Source organism: Ambystoma mexicanum, chromosome 3p (genome assembly GCF_040938575.1).
Source record: "Ambystoma mexicanum isolate Mex_15411 chromosome 3p, UKY_AmexF1_1, whole genome shotgun sequence".
Taxonomy (NCBI): domain Eukaryota; kingdom Metazoa; phylum Chordata; class Amphibia; order Caudata; family Ambystomatidae; genus Ambystoma; species Ambystoma mexicanum.
The window spans coordinates 231133672-231155591 of record NC_090925.1 but is presented as its reverse complement, the minus strand read 5'-3'; positions in this window follow the sequence as shown (position 1 = coordinate 231155591).

Here is a 21920-nt window from a genome sequence, read left to right as displayed (position 1 = left end):
TTCCCCTGTGCGTCACTTGGGGACGGAGGTCTCATCGGTCTACACGACACTCAAGTCAGAACAGACTGAGAAGCCGTATAGTCGTGTTAGACGATGCAGGGATCCACGGACGAACCCATAACTGCTCTAGTTCAGGCAATTACAATACTAAGGGCAGATATGGCCGCCGCAAACACAGTGATCCATCAAAGGTTGGATACTATACAGAGCGTTCAGCATTCTCTTCCTGCAGACCCTGAGTTTGGAGATGGCAGCTCCTCCACTACACCCCCTCCCTTGGCTGCTTCTACAGTCCCGACTCCAATAATCCTCCCAACTCCTTCCCCCCTGGCTGCTCCTGAACGTTACCAGGGTGATCCCAAGAAATTCAGAACCTTTGTTAACCAGTGCAAGTTACATTTCTTATGCAGGCCGTTGGCCTTTCCCACGTCCACTGCTAAGGCCGCATTCGCCCTTTCCCATTTAGCTGGAACAGCTGCCGCTTGGGCTAATCCCCTGTTAGAAAACAATAGCCCAGTTCTTTATGACTTCGATTTGTTGGTCCTAGAAATGTCCCGAGTATTCGATACTCGACACAAGGCACAGTCTAGGGATTTGGAGTTGTTGGAATTGAATCAGGGCAAAGGAACTCTGATAGATTACATCACCCGGTTCAATCAGCTAGTTGCGGAAACATCATGGCCAGAAAACAAGCGGGCGGTGGTCTTTTATAGGGGGTTGAGTAACACCATGAAAGACGCTTTAGCAGTGATCCCTTCTATGCCTACTCAGTATCAGGAATTGGTTGATCTCGTCCTGCAGGTAGATGCACGCCGATCGGAGCTTAGAGCTGAATTGGGGGCCCCATCCTCTCCCACTCTTGTTAATACTCCCGCTTCCGGTACTGAAGAACCTATGCAAGTGGGAGGGGTACGCAGTCCTATTACAACATCTGAGAGGGAACGTAGAAGGGTAGATAATGCGTGCTTTTACTGTGGCACCACTGGACATTTCGTGAAAGAGTGTCCTCGACGTCCCAAGAAGAGTCAGGTTTTTCGGATGGCTCGACCTTAGAACCGGAGACCAGGTCGAGTTTCCCATCTTCTTCTCCGGGAACCCCTCTTGCCTTTGCTCATGTTCAACCCATCTCCGTAAAGGCTACTCTATGTCCCTCTACTTGCCTTCTACATGCAGTCAATATCGTTATTGATTCCGGTGCCACTGGTAATTACATAGATATTGATTTGGCCCATTCCCTCAATCTACCCTTAGTGGCAAAGACACGACCGGAACATGTTCAAGCCGTAGACGGCTCCGCATTGGTTTCTGGTCCTGTTAGACATCAAACTGCACCCCTTTTGTTGAACATACAAGACATACACACAGAAACCTTATGTTTTGATTTGATCACCGCACCTCAATTCGGCATCATACTAGGGATTCCCTGGTTACGTGAACATAACCCACTGATCAATTGGCAAGCAGGCACTGTACTCTTTGAGTCCGACATTTGTCAGAATTATTGTCTCCCGACCCATCAAGCCCCTGACACACCCTCTCGGGTCTTGGGAGCCTTAGCACAACTCACACTGACAGTTGACGATCCGGAAGTCATACAGTCCCATACTGTTGGGGGGTTGGTGTCTGGGATTCCACCAGAATATCGGGCTTTCGAATCGGTTTTCGATCGAGGCTCGTCTGAGGTACTTCCTCCACATAGAACTTATGACTGCCCAATCGAATTGCTTCCTGATTCCACTGTTCCTTCGGGCAGGATCTACTCTTTGTCTCCTTCGGAGGAACTGGTGTTAAAAGAATATGTACAGAACGCCCTGCGTTTAGGACACATCCGCCCCTCCACTTCACCAGCGGCAAGTCCTATCTTCTTTGTACCCAAGAAGGAGGGGGATTTACGTCCTTGTGTGGATTATCGGCGTCTTAACGCGATCACCAAGAAGGATAGATATCCCATCCCGTTAATCACTCCACTCTTGGATCATTTAACACATGCTTCCATCTTTACCAAACTTGATCTACGCGGCGCATACAATTTGGTACGCGTTCGCGAGGGAGACAAGTGGAAAACTGCTTTCTGTACTCGTTACGGCTTGTACGAATATCTTGTCTTGCCTTTTGGCTTATGTAACGCCCCGGCCACGTTCCAACGATTCATGAATGACATTTTCAGGGATATTCTGGATGTGTACATGGTTGTGTATTTGGACGACATCCTGATCTTCTCTCGTGATCTGGATGACCATGTAAAACACGTCCGAGAAGTATTAACTCGTTTGAGCAAACATTCCTTATTTGCCAAACCTGAGAAATGTCAGTTCCATAAGACCTCTGTTGAGTTTTTGGGTTTCCACATCACCCCTGGGGCGTTATCCATGAACGAGTCTAAGGTCAAAGCAGTCTTGGATTGGCCAGTACCTCAAACACTCAAGTCCTTGCAGGCCTTTTTAGGATTCGCCAACTTTTATAGGCGTTTCATTTCTTCCTTTTCCACGATTGTAGCCCCACTCACGGCCCTGACTAGTCCTCGGGTACCATATCAGTGGCAGAGAGAACAGCAGGAGGCCTTTGAGACTTTGAAAACCGCCTTTACTACCGCACCGGTACTCCAACATCCCAATCCTGATCTCCCGTTCATAGTCGAGGCAGATGCCTCTTCCTTTGCCCTCGGGGCGGTATTGTCACAAACATGTCCTAATACAGGCAAATTACATCCAGTGGCATACCACTCCCGTAAGTTTTCCAGTACTGAGTCTCATTATACCGTTACGGAAAAAGAACTCTTGGCTGTCATGGACGCTTTCCGTGTTTGGCGTCATCATCTTCTGGGGGCTAAATATCCTATCACAGTATACTCCGATCATCGGAATCTACAGGATTTGGCCTCTCTGAAATGCATTAATAGCAGACAGGTCCGATGGCATCTCTTCTTTTCCTCTTTTGACTTCCGTATTATGCACCGTCCTGGAACGGCATATGGGAAGGCGGATGCCTTGTCGCGTTCCCCGGGGGGGGTTCAATTGCCTACATTTCCCGACACTGTTCTCAGAAAGAGTCATGTGATTTGTCTCTGTACTCCCTCATTGTCACTGATCGACTCGGTTCGATCCTGGACTAGCGATCATTCTGACCAGTTGCGAGAATGGGACCCAGTGTTTTCTGATGGGTTACCGTTCGTACATGAACGCCTGTTCCTTCCCACACCTGACACACGTAATCTGGCCCTTGAGTGGTCTCATGACGCTCCCTTTAACGCTCACCCCGGACAGGAGCGCACTTTAGATCTTCTCAAGCGTTGGTGTTGGTGGCCTTCTATGAAGCGCGATGTAGAATGCTATGTTAGGTCATGCGCAGTATGTGCTCAGGCTAAACATCAAAGTGGTCGACCAATAGGGTTGTTGCTTCCGCTTCCGGTACCTCCCAGGCCCTGGCATACGTTGACGATGGATTTTGTTACCGATCTCCCCAAATCGAAGGGCTTCGACTCCATCTGGGTGGTGGTGGACACGTTCACTAAAATGGCCCGTTTTGTTCCCTGCAAAGGTATCCCTTCGGCTCATGTATTAGCGGATTTGTTTTTTGAACATGTGTTCATGCTATTCGGCCTTCCTTCGGTCATCATATCTGATCGAGGGTCACAGTTCACCTCTCGGTTTTGGAGATCCCTGACGAAGCTATTGGGCATTGATACCCGGTATTCTTCGGCCTATCATCCTGAGACCGATGGACAGACCGAAAGGACGAATCAATCTATGGAACAATATCTTCGTTGCCTTATATTGCAACATCAGACCTCTTGGTTGGCCGCTTTACGGCTTGCGGAGTTCGCATATAACAATGCGGCTCATTCAGCCACTGGTTATTCTCCTTTTTACGCCCTCTATGGCCAACATCCCAAGGTCTTGCCGGTCCCTGATGCTTCTGATTCTGTGAACCCTGCGGCCACGACATGTCTTAGGGATCTTTCTGCCTTACACGCTAGTACCGTGGTTCATCTCACTGAAGCTAAGACTGCTATGAAGGCCTGTGTGGATGGCAAACGTCGGGCTGCTCCCCCTCTGGTGGTGGGTTCCAGGGTCTGGTTGTCTTCCCATCATCTTCGCCTAGAGGGTTGTCGGAAGTTGCTACCTCGCTTTGTCGGTCCTTATGTGATATCGAAGGTTGTTAATCCGGTGGCTTTCCGTCTAGTGCTTCCCAGCTCTTGGCGCATCCATCCTGTGTTTCATGTCTCCCTCCTCAAGCCATGTCCCGACTCTGTCCGTCTTCGTACCCCTGTTGCGCCGGTGTCCTTGACCTCTCCTGATGTTTTTGAGGTGTCGGCCATTTTGGGCTCCAGGTGGTTTAGGGGGGGGATCCAGTATCTGGTAGATTGGAAGGGTTACGGCCCGGAGGAACGTTCATGGGTTTCCACCTCTGACCTGAACGCCCCTCGCTTGGTGGCCCGTTTCCATTTAGACCATCCATCCTGCCCACGGGTTCGTGGGCCGTTGGGGAGGGGCTATGTTAGGCGATCATCAGCACATCAGGCCTCCCCACATCAGAACACTGCTCACATTCCCCAAACATCTCCACCCCAGCTTCGAGGCTCAAGGGATTCGGTGAACCCACAGAACCGAAGACACCGTACCTTCTTTGGTGTACGGGCTCGTTTACAGCCTTTCCTGCACTGGCAACTGCCTTGGAGGATGTATCGCAGAAGGGACGGCGTTACGTCATCACGTCGGTCACGTGATACAGTGTGGCGTTCCTCACGTGATCTTGGTGGACGTCACATGGCCCAGAGACGTCACATGACCCAGGGACACACAGTATAAAGAGCTGAGAGACAGGACGATCATTGCTTCTCAGCTGGCTTCGGACCCTGTTTGGCGTTGTTACTTGCTCCTTGCTACCTCGACCACGGAACTCTATCTTGGACTCTCTTGGACACCCCTTTGTACCTTTGCCTGGAACTGTTTACCTGTTGCCGGATTTTTGGACTGCACATCGACTTGTCTTTGGATCATCCCTGAGTATCTTGCAGTACTTCTACGCCCAAGTCAAGCCCTATCCTACAGGTGGCCTACCTGGATCCACGCTTACCTGCGGTTCTACCACTCCAGGGACCGCTGTATCTTGTTGAGCCTCGAACCTCCCTACTAGGTTACCTGGGTTTCCCTTACACCAGATAGGTAAGACTCTTTAGATTATTTTGTTTACCTGCCTGTATTGTGATTGCCTGGTGCTTAACCTCATTCCTTCTTGACAGCAGCATCGGTGTTCCAGAGGCTCCGTGGATCTGGGAAGACATCTCTCACCTGTGGCCTCAAGAGTCGCACAGCGGGTTTCTATTTTGTTCCCCTGTGCGTCACTTGGGGACGGAGGTCTCATCGGTCTACACGACACTCAAGTCAGAACAGTACCTTATGAATGGGGTCCCCCTGCTTGGTGAACTACTGTAAACACACAGTCCCAGACATGACAGCTCACTGTCATAGATACTGAGTGCAGGAGCTGACTTCATGTTCATACAGTTACATATGAAATGTTGGGGTTTCCTGTCTCCTTTGTTAAACTCCACAGCAGGCCTCATGTTGGGCAGTTTGAATTACCCTCTAATTGGTCTGCTAATCATTGCAACCAGCTGCAGGCCTCAAGAAAGAGAAGGGTGGATCCATGGAACCTTTCTTAGTTAATCAAGCTGGCCATGGAAGGGGGAAGATTTAGTTTGCCCCCACTGGAGATGCATCATATACCATAGGTCTACGCGTTTTTCGTGCTGTGAGCATAGGGACATGTGTGTGGATTAACCCCAGACATTTTCTTGAGGTTGATCTGGCATTATTGAATAAAAAGAAACATTTCAAGAATCCCAGGTGAGTGCACCCACCGTGCGGATGGTCGAATTCCTCGCAGTCTTTCTGCATACGAATGTTCAGATAGTGGTGAAATCTGCACCATGTGTCAGGGTTTTCTCTCATGCGACATGATAACTACCTACATTTTGCAGGCACACATTTTCATTGTAGTTAAATAAAAACATAGCACACGTCAATTAAGAAAGGTACAATTCAGGATTTCTTCTTTTTATTCTGCATTTGTCTTAATTTCCTTTGCCAAATTCACTTAGGTTCAGACCTATGTATTGACGTCTATAACTTAGGAAAATAAATGAGAGTTTCTGCTTCACGTGTGAGACTCCTACCAACTCTGTGTTGGTGAGTGTTCTCGTTGGGTTGTCATTAATGTATTCACTCGAGGCTTGGGAGGATAGCTCAGGGGCATCGTGCTTACCTTTTAAAACAAGACGGCACGGAGCAACACAGGTTCGATCCCCGGGTCCGCGCTTAGAAATCGGACTATTCGGCGCATTCTCAATATCATATCATTGGTGTTGTCTGCTCCCGTGCCGTGGAAATAGTGCCGGCCAATGCATAGAGTTGTCATTGACAAGGAGGCAGTGTCGTGTTGCCTGGACAGGGGTGATCATTTTGAAGTTTCAACAGGAGTCTGGCGGCATCCTTCTGAGCTGTGTTTAGCATGGATTTTCGCAGGCCCGGGTAGAAGCGGTTGGTGCAGTCTGGCCTATAGAATACAAGGGCGAGGAAAGGGAACACACCTCTTAGCATCATTACTAAAATCACTTTTCAAGGCCTTGCTGATGATGATTTTGGGCATTCGGTTTCAGAGAAACTCACTGCAAAATGTGCAGCGATTTACTTGAAAGGCACATTGAAAAACAGCTGAAAGATACAGGCAAGAGTGTCCAGAACACCCTCTGAGTTCCAAACTCCAGGAAGGCTGTGAAGAACGTCGTGCTCAGACAGTATCTACCTCTTCCTGCATAGACATTAGTTAGGTTTAGCCTTTAATATCAGCTTTAAGGTTGGCATTGCCAACATTTCCAGCTTTTACGTTTTTATAGCGAATAACCTTGTTGTTTGTATTTACCCCATATATGTATTTGTGTATCTGTCTGTGTATAATTGGAAAATAAGTAAAACAATGACACTTAACCTCACACCTACACAAGTTCAAAAATAGTAACTACAGACAGAAATTTCGCGCACAGTTCGCAGGCGGAATCCAAACTTTGCACACCCCTAATTCCTATCACTACGGGGGTACTGAGGCCAGCACTGCAGATGCAGCAAGTCTTGGCATCCGGTTGTTCTCCCTGTTTTCCCCACAGTCCCCAACACAGATTCATCTTGAAGACACATTATTGCACTGATGGTGTTGCTTAATCTGGCAGCTTGTGCCTGGTGCTCGCCTTTAATTATGCCGGCACCTGCACTAACGGTATCTGGCGGCTTCCGCTGCCTGCGAGTTATCGGAACACCGTGGAGTCCGGAACGAAGATGAATGATAGGTCTTTGAGTCAATGCCACGTGTGTGTCCATGATGCATTGCGTGCAGGCCTGCAGCTTTAGCAGATGCAAACATCTTAGCCCCTTGCTTCATATCTTCCGCAGTAGTGATGTATACCGCGCTGCCAGAAAGCAATATTGAGAGGCCAGTTCCTGCAGCCCCTCCTCCCCCCTTACCCGCTCCCGGGCAGCTGAGTTTGATCATGAGGCTGCACGTTCTGTTGCTAGTGCAGCTTACCCCCCACTGACCGCCCCAGGTTCCTGGTCAATCCTTTGATGTGACGCCCCTGTCTCTGCCTGGTGTGCAGTCAGCCACGCGCTGAAGGAGATCCCAACGCTGCAAAACTCTCCCCCATTTCACTAAGAAAACATAGATGGCACCCATACACACAGTAAATAAACACCTGCACAAAAACGGAGGCAGCCCAAAATATAAAGGTAAACATAACGTTTGCTGAAAATAGCTAAAATAAGAAGGACAAATGCAAAAATAACCAACGAAACACCGAATGAAAAATAAAGACACTTCTTGAAATCACAGGGTGTGTATGGTTTATTTATGGAGAAAGGCGGATGAAGGTGGGACGATTCTTTGTTGTACATGGGCGGGGGGTGACCTCCTGTTCTGAAAGAATGCCTTGATTGATGAAAATAAGTACAAAGAAGACAGTGTTGCCTCATACTACGAATACAATAACAACCCGATAACATATTTGAAATCAAAATACATTTATGTTGACCCACAACATGTATTAAAAAAAAAAAATAGCATACAACATTAAGATATTTGTGCTAAGCGTTCTTATTAGTCTTCATTATTTTAATGTTGGTTTACATATAGGACCTTGTATGAATTGTCTCAACGACTCCCCTCGCATTTCCCCCACCCACTACCGGCCCTGGAGAATGACACCTGGTCTGGACTGGCCTATAGGGCAATAGGCCCATGACTGAACCAAAAACACAAAATGCTGATGTGGGCCAATTTTTTTTGTCAAAATGGGACACTATTTTGGCCAATGTGGGCCAGTTTGATGAGTTAGTGTGCTCTGCAGCTAGTAGTTTTGACCAGTGTTGCTGAATAAATATTCTTTAAAATGCGCTGTTAAAAACCTTTTGTTCTCCTTTCTATGCCACCTATCTCCAAACTGTACTCCAAGGCAATGTTTTGATTTATCGGAGTCCACTGAGCACCACTAAATAGCCAAAACTAAAAAAGGGAACAGGGGACAGCAGTGGTAATGACAAAACACATCTTCATACCACAAGGGCTTGATACGTTTGCAGAAGAATGCACAGGTCAGAAGGAGGATTAAGCTTGGCCCCTGCATAAGCCAGAGCAAGACTGGTCATAAGCAGGCTACTTGACACTTTGGTGCCCAACCTTTTCATTCGGGGTCTTCAAGTGTTTGCATAACACATATTTGCAAAGTGGGAACCAAGAATCCGGGCAAGCACCAAGGCAAATGTGGTCACTAGTAAGGCTGGGCAAAATTGTTAGATTCCCTTATGCCAGCTGCCGTAGCGAAATCTGTCTGATTTCGATCTGCTTCGCCCCAATCCCTCATTGTCCTGTTGAAAAGGAAGAAAAACATTGTGCCTGCACCATCTACCACAGCCTACCTGCACCCAGAGCTGCGTTGATCATCAAGGTCAACCCAGTGGGCTTTAACCAGCAGGGGACATTGTTTCACCTTAATGCAGCAAGATCTGCTTTTTAAATAAAAAATGCATAAAAATGCTGCTTTTTACTGACATGCGATATGTGAAGCGAAGGGCAATTGTCTGTGCAACACTGTGGGGTGCATTTACAAGCCCTAAGCCAAAATTTGCCACGAAAAACGGCTGTGCTTTGCTTTTTCTGGCACATGAGTGGAAAGCATTTGGAACATTTCACCAAGAACGACTCTGTGTTTGCTTTTCTTTCATCTGAATAATACGGAGTTATGCCCTGCATTCACAAATGGGCCTGTGTTTGCTTATCTTGCATCTGAATAACAAAAGTTATGTGCTGCATTCAAAAGTGTAGAGAAGGAGCCAAGTAACACTACCTTAACCATCTCTCCCACATTACCTATACTTTGGGAACCAGAGTTTGAGACACGTGCAGTACCAGTGAAAATAATAATATAGAGGAGAATCCTGGAGGCAAGGTTCCTATTGAGAAAGCAATACCTGCATACAAGACAGTATGATGGTCATTTGAATGAAATCCCAGAAGAAGCAGGACCAAGGAATGAAAGAGCGGATTGGTGACGTAACACATGAAGCTGCACTGATGTACATAGAAGAGATGAAGAGACAAGAGAATTGAAATATTCTTTTAGGCATCAAGAAAGTATAACAGATGAGTGACATCTTGGGCTCAGGATGAAGAAATTTATGCTACAGAGACTATGAAGATATCAAGTCATTTTACACGTGTACATATGCAATGAAACACAAGTAGATGAAGTATTCTTGAGGCTAGCTATGTAGTGAATAGATTGTTGCATGCACCAATGTATACATATAGGAATAAACAAAGAATGGATGTTTTCCACTATGTGTTATAGCAGAGCTAGACGAAAAGAAGAAAGGCCTCTTTTCCAGTGTGTCACAGTTGAAAAAGCAATTGAATTAAAGAAACAGATCTCAGAAAGGAGAGGATGGATGGATACCAAGAAGCCGAGGTCTTATCAGAATTGGATGAGCAGGAAGTAGTTACAAGTCATGTTGAAGAACAAAACTCCTGTTCAGAAGGCATGGAGAAAACAAGGAAGACATCAGAGGTCTATTAAAAAAAATAGTATTTAAAATGCACCAGAGCTCGCATTTGTGGTCTTCAGTCATGTGGAAGGATGAAGTTGGACAACCATAACGGACCGCACCAACGCATGAAGGCAGAGATTGTCTTCACTCCCCTGAATTCTCCAGAGCAAGGAACATTTCCAAGGACAAGTTCAAAGCGTTAATTGACAGCAGACCACTGAGGTGATGATAGATGATATGCTAATTGGTGGAAAGCTATGGTTATGACTAGCTCACCAGCATCTGGAAGTCTAGCCTGCGTTCTGCTAAACATAGATGGAAAAGTACTGATGGATGTAAGAGTGCCCACCAATTGTAGGGGGCCACATGATTAAGAGCCCTATAGTGTGTATAACCAATGGGAAGTTGTGTATTTAGTGACGTTCATAGTGACCTGTTTGAGGGGAGGGCTTAGTTGCCCCACCTGATGTTAAGAAGCCTATCACTTTCTTAGACTAGTATGGAATGTATACCTTGATGATTCCTCTGAGCCTATCACATTTGCCACTAGGTTTTAGTAGTTTGCCACGTAGGATGACGTTAGTAAATATGTAGGTTCGAGTAATCCATGACAAGTATTTGCTATATAACACATTTTTTTTCTGAAGCAAATTGAGAGACCATGCTATGAGATGTCTGTTGATGTCTGCTGTACTCCCTGTGTTAGATAATTGATATTAACAGTTTTTTTTTGCCAACTTCTAGAGTCATTCTGATTATTTATGTTAGAGTAACTTGTGCATCCCCATTCATCTCACTGTATTGCTACTTTGTCTTAAAGGGGTGAAGCGACTCCTTCAGTTCAAAATGGCCCTGCGTTTGCTTTTCTTTCAACTGAATACCAAAAATTCATGCACTACATTCAAAAACAGCCTTGTCTTACTGTTAATTTACATGAGGGGCAAGGATTTCAACATTGCAACCCAACGCAGCTTTTGTTTTCCCTTTCATGTGAACAGCAGCACTCTAAAACACTGCAAATGAAAAGAAAATGGCTTGCACACGTGTGAAATAAAGAAAAATGACTTGTAAAAGCCACTGTGAAAGGATAGCATTTGCTTCCACAGAAAATGTCAGTGAAATATGTTGTGGGCGGGGTGTTGACTAAAGCCATGTACATTATGTTTTCCCCACAAGACATCATCACCTTGGAAGAGGCTCAGAATACCAGAAAAAAACAATTTTTGGGCTCAAGCACAATACTCAATTGAAAGCCTTGCCTCCCGCTGGAAGTCGCACGTATAAGTGAACTATTCCGCAATGACATGTGATGTGACTGAGGGCATTATAATTCCCTGTTCTGCCAGACTTGAAGGCAGTACTAGCAGGGAGAACAAAGAAAGCAAGTGTGGCTAGAGTTTGACCAGAAAGTGTGAGTTCCTCCTGCAACCACTACCAAGGACAAACTGACAAACTTCAAAGGGTGCAATAAAAATCCTTGGTCACCGACTGAGAAAGGGAAAGACAGTTGGCTGTGGGGGATGAAGCACCACCCTCCCATATGTGACAGATCCTCCAAATTGAAATTAAAGGACTGATTCATTTTAGGCAGTATTCACAGCACTCAGAATAAGAAGTAATCTCATTTTTTGCTATTTTTCCATGTGATTTCCAGGTGGTTGGTTAGAGACTAAGTACATGTTCCTAGGTCTTTGTGGACTTAAATGGCCAGTAAATACTAGTTTCTGGCTGATTTAAAAATGTGACAATCATGAGATTTGATGGAAAGATTGAACATGAGATTCTAGGATGGAGAGGAGGCAGCTGAACCATACCAAGAAGAGTGCAGAGACCAGACCCCTTTCCCAGCTGTCCAGAGTGTCCTGAGATCCAGCTAGCTGTCCAGAATCCCATCCAGGAGAGTGCAGAGACCAACCCTTTGCCTTAGATGTCCAGAGTGTCCTGAGATCCGGCTGGCTTTCCAGAATCCCAAACCAAGCCTTACTTTGTAAGTAGCAAATGACCCCAGGCCTAAATTGCATAATCCTTTCCTTCCCAACATACCCCATTGAAAATCCCATGGAAAGTTCCAAATTCCCAGTATAATACATTTGCCTTTCCATAGAAGAATCTGTATGAGCCTGTGTTTGTTAGTGTATTCCTTTAATAAATCTTCCAGTTGTCTTTATAAGTCCTTAGTATCATTTTGAAAGAAATCAACTAATTCACATTCAAAATTGTTGCCATTCGAAATCAACAATCTTGTTGAGTTTTTTAATTAACTATAGACATTAAAGTATAGCCTCAAAAGAATTAGTCTCAGTGTGACTGAAAACCAAATTTACCCGTGTATTGTGTGCATTACCCCACAAACTCCTAATTTGCTCTGTCCTATTGAAAACCCCAAACCTTAGTCCCATTGAGAGCAATCATTTTGCTAGAATCCAATCCGTCATGTGTCTTTGTCCTTGTCTTTGAAAACCAGTTTCCGATTTTGACAGCTAAGCCCTTTCCTTAACTATCCGTCATTGTAAATCCTGTGTACAACAATTTTTCATTTGCGTATTTATTTTTTCCGTTTGCATTTGTTTTCTACCCAAAATCAATTTTCCTACCTCATTTCCACATTGTTCTGTGTACTGATTAGCAGTCTCTATGATTCCCGATCTCCTCAAGTGTAGCAACACACATTTCCTTTATTCTGCCCCACAGCAGTTGTGAGTAGCTGTGTGAATAAAAATCCAAGTCTGATTCTGCCATTTTGCTCCAAAAATGGGATTTCACTTTCTTTTCGGCTTCCCATCTTGGAGTGGTGGGCTTTATTCCAAATCCGATTTTTGTCTCTCTATTCTTACTCCTTGCCACTTTTCAATGCTTTCCATTTATAAGAATTAAGTTAGCTGGTGTTTGGGGGTGAGTGTTGCAGGGGAGAGTGCTAAAGCTTGATGTTATCACTTGACTAAAAAAAAATCTTTTTCTGGTTTTGCCATTAAAGACCCTTGTAAACTGTGATAGGATATTTGAAACTAATTGTTCTGTAGGAATCATTGCATTTGGGTTGCCACATATCAGTGGCTGTTGTATTTTGAATATTTTTTCCTTTTTTCATTCAATAATACATTAATAAATATCTTACTAATACACACCGGCCTGGTATCTAGTCCATTGTGACATGTGGTGTTTGTGAGGGCTGGGTGCAATACGGGTTGGAGGCCTACTCAAATAAAATAACCTGTGGTTTATTAAAAATCACAAGCGTTTTTATTGTGCACCACATTCATTGTCAGGGAAGGAGTCCCTGGCTGGAGTGTGCTGTGTAATAAAATCATGACAACACAGCGTTTTCTTTTTAGGGCATTCATTTTCTTTTAAAAGTGCCGGGGTCAAGAAAACCTTCTTTCTACATGTTGTGGGTGCTTGGTGTGCACCTTCCAAGAAGGCCACCGCTGCCTAGGGCAGAGAACCCATCCAGTGCTTTCAGGCCTACCCCCTTCACCATTGGCTGCCTCTTTGCATTTGGGTCAATCAGGGGCACTGGCAGGCAGAAGCCCGCCCCCCTACACCAAAGGCCCACATATAAGGACCTGTCTTTGCCTGTCTAGGCTTGGATGGGCCCCCAGCGTATTGTCCCCCCACAAACAATGCTGCAGCCTCCTGTGCACATCTTGCTGTTGAATGAACTTGGTCCATAGCACCCCACCCCCTTCCTGCACAAACGTGAGTGTGGCTGAACTGTACTATTGCCTCCTAAATCTATCGTGCTGGACCATGATCCGTGCCAATCCTATTCTGCACTTCTCCTTTGACCTCCTATTTTCATCACTGCACTCTGTGTTCTACCATTGATAAATTAACCCAAGTTGTGTTTCTCCTTTTCCTCTTGCATTCCTGTGTGTACTTCATTCCGCGTGTGTCTTACATCTTGCATCCTTTTTTTGTGCACCATTTGTAATCCATTTTAAAATCTTATCTAGGTGGGTGTGCTATTCATCTTGCATCCTTTTTTGTGCAGTACGTGTAATCCATTTTAGGACCGAATCTTGGTGGGTGTGGTATTCATCATGCATCCTTTTTTTCACTGCTTGTAATTCATTTTAAAATCGAATCTAGGTGGGTGTGCCTTTCATCCTGCATCCTTTTTTGTGCACTGCTTGTAATCCATTTTAAAATCGAATCTAGGTGGGTGTGCGTTTCATCTCCCATCCATTTTTGTGCACCTCACTGTACTTTGTCCTGACATCTTGCATTCTTGTTGTGAACTGCATTTTATTCCTTTTGCACCTCACCTTTTGCTTTGCATTGTAATTGTGCTCTCCACCATCACTCCAAACATTTCCAATTGCTTCACTATCACCTATCTATCCTCCCTCTCTCAGGAAATCTGGACAGAAAAAGCACAAAAAAGACACCCTGGGGGCAAATCCTGGTCTTCCCATCGCAGATACCTATGTCAGTGCATCTTCCAGAGAGATCTTAACAGATATCCTCTTCTCTGTCCCCTCTCCAGACCTATGGACTCCTCACCTCATCCCTACAGTTTCCTCTTTCTCATCCTCTCCCATTAATGGTGGCACCAAGTGGGTAGTCCTCTTTGCGGGCTTCTTCTCCTCACGCTGCATCATTAATGTCTACCACAAGGGCACTATTCTGGTTCAGGGTCCTCAGGCCAACCTCCTTCTCTTTGACCGGATTCTACCATTGCTCATTAACTTTCTTCATTCTCCTGCCCCTCCTCTTCTTCCTCCTCTGTCCCTCCCCCTCTGGCTGAAGTAACACACCTCTGTACTCCTCCTCAGAAAACCATCAAAGGCAGAGACCACCTCCAGCTGGGAACTCTGAACGCGCATTCAGCCAACAAACACTCTGATGACATCTATCTCCTTCTTGAAGACAATGATCTTGACCTGCTCACTCACTGAGACATGGATCAATACCAGCTCATTCACTGCTTTTGAGTCCCTCCTACCTCATGGCTTTAAGATAGTTTCCAAGCCACAGTCTCACTGTACTGGCAGTGGGGTTTCCTTAATCTTCCTTGAGTTGGTACAATCTTCCATCTTAACCACTCAGCTTTACTCTTCCTTTGAGAGCTTGGTATGCAGGATGGTAATCTCTCCCTTCTCCACCCTGACCATTGCTACCATTTACCGGCCTCGCTCCATTAACTCCCTGTTCCTCTCCGAATGGGCTGATTTCTGTTCTTCCTTACTTTCTATCTCCTCCAACCTGCTCCGCCTGGGGGACTTTAACATCCAATTGGACTCTCCTTGCACAGCGTCCTATCTTTTCATTGACCTCTGCATCTCCATATCCCTATCCCTTCTCCCTTCTGGTCCAGCCCACTCTGCTGGACGCACTCCAGACACCATCATCCACTGTGACATCCCTCTCTCATCCCCTATGGTCACCCTTCTCACTTGGTTAGGCCACTCCCTTCTCTCCTCCCACCTAGTTCCCTATGGCCCTGTAACCTCACCTCCAAAAGGCCTGCCAACCTTGTTAAGAAACATCTGCATGATGTAATGAGTGTCAGCTGCTGCCTTCACTCCCACCTTTATCCCCGCTTACCCCTCAACTCAGATTCTACCATCAAGACTGCTCCCAGCAACTTCTACCTGTCCATCACGAACACCCTTGACATTCTTGCTCCTGTAATGAGGATCCACTTGAAACATAGCAAACACAACTCCTGGTACGACTCTCAACTTGCAGCCCTGAAACGAAGTTGCAGAGCTGCGGAACGGAAGTGACAATCCTAAGATGCACCCACTGACACACTGGCCTGCCTCCTACTCCAAAGGCAATACAAACTCACACTCTGTGCCAAGAAAAGGGCCACATTCAGGCATGGGTATCTGGTGCATCCAACAACACGGCTCAACTTTTCAAAATCTGTAGGGAACTACCCAACCCTTCCACAGTATCCTCCTCTCAGGCCCTCCGCAATACACTCGAAACTCACTTCAACCCCTAAACACAGGATATCATATCCTGAACAGCCTTGTTACACACTCTCCCATACCATCCCTCACCCCTTGCCTCCCTTGGCCTCTCCCCATCCCCCCTCATACTTCTCCTCCTTTAACCCTTGTCTCACCTGATGAAGTCAACAGAGTTGTCGGCTCCATGAAGGTCTCTTCCAAACAGGTTTACCCCTGCTCTTTGAGAACCATCAAGGACACATTGGCTCTCTTGCCCCTGCACTGCTGATCTCTGTAACCACTCTTTTGCTACTGGTTCTTTCCCCTCCTCCCTCATGCACTCCCTTGTGCACCCCTCCTTAAAATAAATCAGCTGACCCTGCCTGTCCTGCCAACTACCGCCCTATCTCCATCACACCCTTCCTTGGTGAAATTGCTGGAGATGTTGGACCTGTCCCAACTCAACTCTCACACTGAAATTGTTGGTGGTCTCCACAAGCATCAAACTGGATTCTGGGCATATAGAGGCATGGAAACTGCTCTTCTGAACACATGTGAAGAACTGCTTGCATACATGGATTCCAACTCCCCAACTGTCCTCATACTTCTTGATCTCTCCTCTGTATTTGACATGGTCAACCACTCCATCCTCATACAAAGACTCCACGACACCCTTGGTATTTTGGAGCGGGCACTGGACTGGCTAACCTCCTTCCTTACTGACTGATCCACTCAAGACATCCTGGGCACCTTTTCCTCTCCGGCTGCCTTCTCCTCTTGTGATGTCCCCAGGGCTCTAGCCTCTCACCCTGGCTCTTTAACATCTACCTTTCTCAGCTGGCGCTCCTCATCTCCTCATTCTCCCCCAACTTCCAGTGTTGTGCAGACAACACAAACTCTTCTTCAAATTTCCTGCTGATCCTCTTGCACCTTCCATCATCCATGACTGCCTTTTTGCCATCCATGCTTGGTGCACTTCCAATGATCTCTTCCTCGATGCCAGCAAAACAGAGATCCTTCCCTTTGGAACCTCTGCTACCGACTTCTTCCCTTCACTCTGGCCTTCCTTCATGACCTCTCCTCTGCTCCCTCCTCTGAAGCCAGAATCCTTGGAGTTATCTTTGACTCCTCTCTCTTCTTCCTCCCTCACACTGAGGACATTGGCAAGAAGTCCCACTTTCAGCTCTTCCTTCTCAAAGGAATTCTGCCTATTCTCACCTTCCCCCAGGAGCTTAATGCTACCCAAGCTCTGGTTCTCTCCAGGGTACACAATTGCAATAGCCTCCTCCTTAAGCTTCCTTCTTTGACTCTGTGTCCTCTCCAGCTCATCCAGAATAAGGCAGCAAGATTCATCATTGGCCTTAAGCCCAGGCACTACATCTCTCTTGCCCTAAAAAGTCTTCACTGGCCCCTCGTTGCTTCACAGATTAAATTCAAATCCCTCTGTATCATCCACAAGGCTTTCTGGGTTTGGGGACCACACTATCTGCAACTCTCTCTTACTAAATATTCCCCCTCTAAACTCCTGCGCTCCTCTGGCACCAACTTTTTATGTGTAAAGCATTTTGAAAAACAGAGGGAAGGAGGTCGATCTCTTTCCTCAGCTGGCTCCCTTCTTTGGAACAGACTCCGCCTACCTCTTCGTCTTGATAAGGACTTGCTTAAATTCCAGAAGCTCTTCAAGAGTTTCCTCTTTACCTCTGCCTTCCACTCACTCTTCTCTGATAATCTCACAGTTGCTTGTTTGGTGTTCATGGCCCTTATGCATCCACAGGCCCCTCAGCGCCCACACCAAAACCCCCCCCAGCTTCTGTCTATCCTCAGCATTTGCCTCGGCTTACCCTCCACCCTAGAGTCGAGCACTTACCTTACATTGCACTTCATGTGTTGCTCACCCATGAGCATCACAGCACCTATCCTGTTCCCCCTCCCTTTGCAACTTTCACATTCTGAACACTCACAAGGCATAGTGGGTTTGTCTCCCCGCCCTACTGCATTAATATTTGTATTATTTTGATTGTTTTGACATCTTCTTGTCCCCTCCCTGTTCCCCTGTGGGTGCTTTGAAACAGTATTTACTTCCTGTATGAGCACCTAACAAGCAATGAATAAATAAATGAATCCACCATTCTATCCGCCCAGCGTATCATATAAAGTGGTGCAAAGTGTCTCATATTGCTTCACTAACATAGCACAAATCGAAAAAAGAACTCTTTCCGATTTGTGCTGGGTTCGCACAACCGTACGAGAAACGTCACGCAGTTGAGCGAACCCAGCACACTTTGGGAAGAGCTGCTGGAAGTTATTTGTGCCGCTGTGTGAACTTAGCGCAATTTGAAAAAAACATGCAACGTTTCTTGTGTCACATCACAAAACATGTGCGGATTAGAAAAAGGGCCACACAAAGTTTATGGTGTCAATGCACAAAAGTAGCAAGGATTGGGGAAACCCAGGTGAAGTGTCTAGTGTCACTGCACAAACTCACAAATTTCAGGAAATAACTGCACAAAGCTTTTTGTGCCGCTGTGTGAAACTAGAACAGAACAACAAAAAATGTGAAAAGATGTGTGTGGCACTGCATGAAACCAATGGGTTCCGAAAAATAATGCAAACTAGCAAAGATCGACTTGTGCGAAGATTCTCGTCTCGGTACATGAAACCAACATGGAAACGAAACACGATGTTCTGTGTGAAACCGCACAAAACAGGGCAAAATTTAACTGGTGGCAGGACCGTTATACTGTTTTTTCAGAATGGGTGAGAGTGTATTCTAGTGCGAATTCTGGACTTTTCGTGGTCAGAAATTTCACTCATACCTAGCCACTAGCAAAATCTGTCCTTCCATCTGTGGTATGTATTGACCCACTCTACTGTGCTATGAGGAATCTCTTGCCAGTTATGGGGAAAGAAACAGCAACAATGGCGGCAAAATCCTTGTGCACGCCAAAAACCTACAAAAACCTCCCAAAACCGTGTGCTTCAGCACACAAAAAGAGGGATGCACAGCCTGCCACCCATGGTGCATGTGCAGGGGAAATAGAGCACACCCTGCAGAAATGTGCCAGTGTGTTCCATGACCAGCAAACAGAGTGCAGAGAGAAAAGCAGCACTTTGCAAATAAAACCCAAACATGTGCCTACAACTGACATTTGCTTTATTGCCAAAAACTCCAAAATGCATATAAGACAACACTTTTCAAGATTCACAATCTTGCCTGGTGCTAAAATCTGTGCATCAAATGAAACATTGAAACATACAAAGTCTGAAAAACTGACAGCCTCTATGCCAAAATCTGGGTGCAGTACCCTGGGTCGCCAGAATGTCAGCTGTCAGAGAAGTTACTAATGAAACTTTAAAAGTGAGCTAAAACTCAAAAGTCTGCTGAATTAGCCAACATAAACAAGATTGTTGCCAAAAAAGGAAACAGAATTTAGCTGTGTTTTTTATGCCACAGATTGTAAGGCCAAGAAAGAAATGTATTTGTATGTGATGCAACAGATGTGGTTTTTGCTAATTTAAACGGTCATTAGCTTGGCTGAAGCTGAAAACAACAGGAAAAGCAAGTTTTTCTTTTCTCCAGAAGGAGGGCCTTCCTCTCAGCAGAAACTCACAGGGAAGTGTTAATTGCAGGTTGGGACAGAATCTGGTCTACAGAGAGCAAAGGAAGAATGACCAAGTTGCAGCCAGGAAATTGGAAGTTTGGAAAGGGGTCGTAAATGGCCTCTGGAAGGAGCAAGCAAGGAGGGGGATGCCTTGTACTGCAGGGAGACAAAAAGAGGCAGAGCCCAGCGAACATTTGTTTAAACATGAACAAAGAACACTTTTTAAAAGACTTATAACTTGCTATTCAAAATGGTGAAAAATATAAAAATGACAGAGTTGTTAATTTAATTTCTGGCTGCACGTGTGAAGAGGCGGCCAAACTGTGTGACATGTTCTGGACAAGAATAGCAAGATATGTGGTTTTATGCAAAATATATTACTGTTAGAATTGTGAAAATGTACACACATGTCCCCATGTTAAACATGCATATTTTTGGATATTTCCATAAATTGGAAAGTGTGTTCATAGCGATAAGGGCAACATTCAGTAGAAAGGGAAGACAATATCCCACCACTGCAGGGTTTTGAGGCGTAGCTGCTATGTAAAATATGGCATCTTTATGTGTGATATATATAAAGGTGACCAATGTAGAAATGTACATTTAATATAAAATCAGATTGGGAGACCAATGACTAAAGGGAGGTCTCTGAGGATTGTAAAGCAAATCATAAAACCTGACATCACCTGGCCTTGATCCTATCACTCAAATTGCAAGGCGGAGATGAAGTGAGGTCCAATCCCAGCTCAAAGGGGCAAGCTTAGCTAAGCCGGCCCATACACCCCCTTTATGATGTCATTTTATAGCATAAGTAGAGACAGTTGACCACAAATAGGGACAGACAGATCCACTCACCCTCCTGTTTGCCGCTGCTGAAATCTGCATCGTCCTTGTTCCAGACTCCAGAAACTTGGCAAAGCAGAGGCCTATTGCATATCACAAAACCCCAAACTTGCATTTCTAAACAGTGCAGTTCTCCCGTTATCGCGAATATCACACACGGAATAGTTTGCCACTATTTTAAAATCCTGAGAAAATGTACACATGTAAAATACATTTAAACTGCTTCCGACTTGGATTTTAAGATTGCAAACGTTTTCTGCTGACTAAATCATTCCTTATGCTTGTGTGCAACTGTTCAAAGTGGCTCCCATAGGAAGTTACAACAATTTAAGCATTTTTCCACACATTTAGAGTTCTTGCTCAGCCACTTTAAAAGTCATGCTGACAGTTGAAAAGCCCGCCTTGTTTTTCTCTATCTGTGTAAGGGGGAAAGGGGGAAGTGAGACACTGTTTGATCTGTGCTATTTCTGAATACCTGCTCTCTCCTTCCATCTCTTTGCATTGCCTATTGGGGGTTGAGGGGTGTTGCAGGGGGAATCTCTAACCATTGTGCTATCTGATCTGAAACCAACACAAAAGTATTATTTTCAGTGCTGCATTTGTTTTGCTCATTACTTAGTCATAGCGTATTAAATATATCATTCTGTGTTCTGTCAGCCCATTGGTGAATGTTGTTTACCTATTAATGTATATGTTGTGATTTTGATCTTAAATAAGTAAATAAATAATACCTTTTACAAACCAGCCTGATTTCTGGTCCAGTGTGACCCGGGGTATATTTAAAGTAAGGGGTGTGATACAAGTGGTTCATCTTTCAAATAATTGAATCTATATATCAAATATGTTTTTCCATGGTGCTGTACACTAGGCCGGGAGCAGAGTGTATTGCCTGATTGAAATCCTTAACAAATCTGGGGGCTTGAGTCTGGGGTTTGATTAATTGCCACCCGTGACAGTCCAACACAGCAGTCTAACCTGCAGAGTAATAATACTTTGTGTGGTGTGAGTACTGTGCTATACTGTATAAACACCCCTAAAATAAATAATCTATAAATCAGGCCTGTTTGAAAAAGTAAATGTACCCTGCAATAAGCCAGAAGGAAATTCATATTTCCGGAATGGCGAACCCAGTGGAAATCAATATTGCAACGGAACACCGACTGCACAAATTGTTTGTCAGGGGTGAATGGGTAGAACAGGATGAACAGGTATGGTTGCAGGGAATAAAAGAGGAAGTCACTGAAACCAACCTTAATATCGGGCAGGACAAGGGGCCATTACATCAAGCACTCAGTGAGCTGTACATGACACCTAAAATAAAAGAGGAGCAATGCAAAATTGCCAAAATAGCGGCCTGTACCTCCACATAGGAGTCATACAGGAAAAACATGCAGACCATGTATACTTCACAAAGAGGCAAGGGGAAGCAATGCAGAAAATCCAGACTAATCTGGACTCTGCAGAGAAAAGGCTCCAGAGTA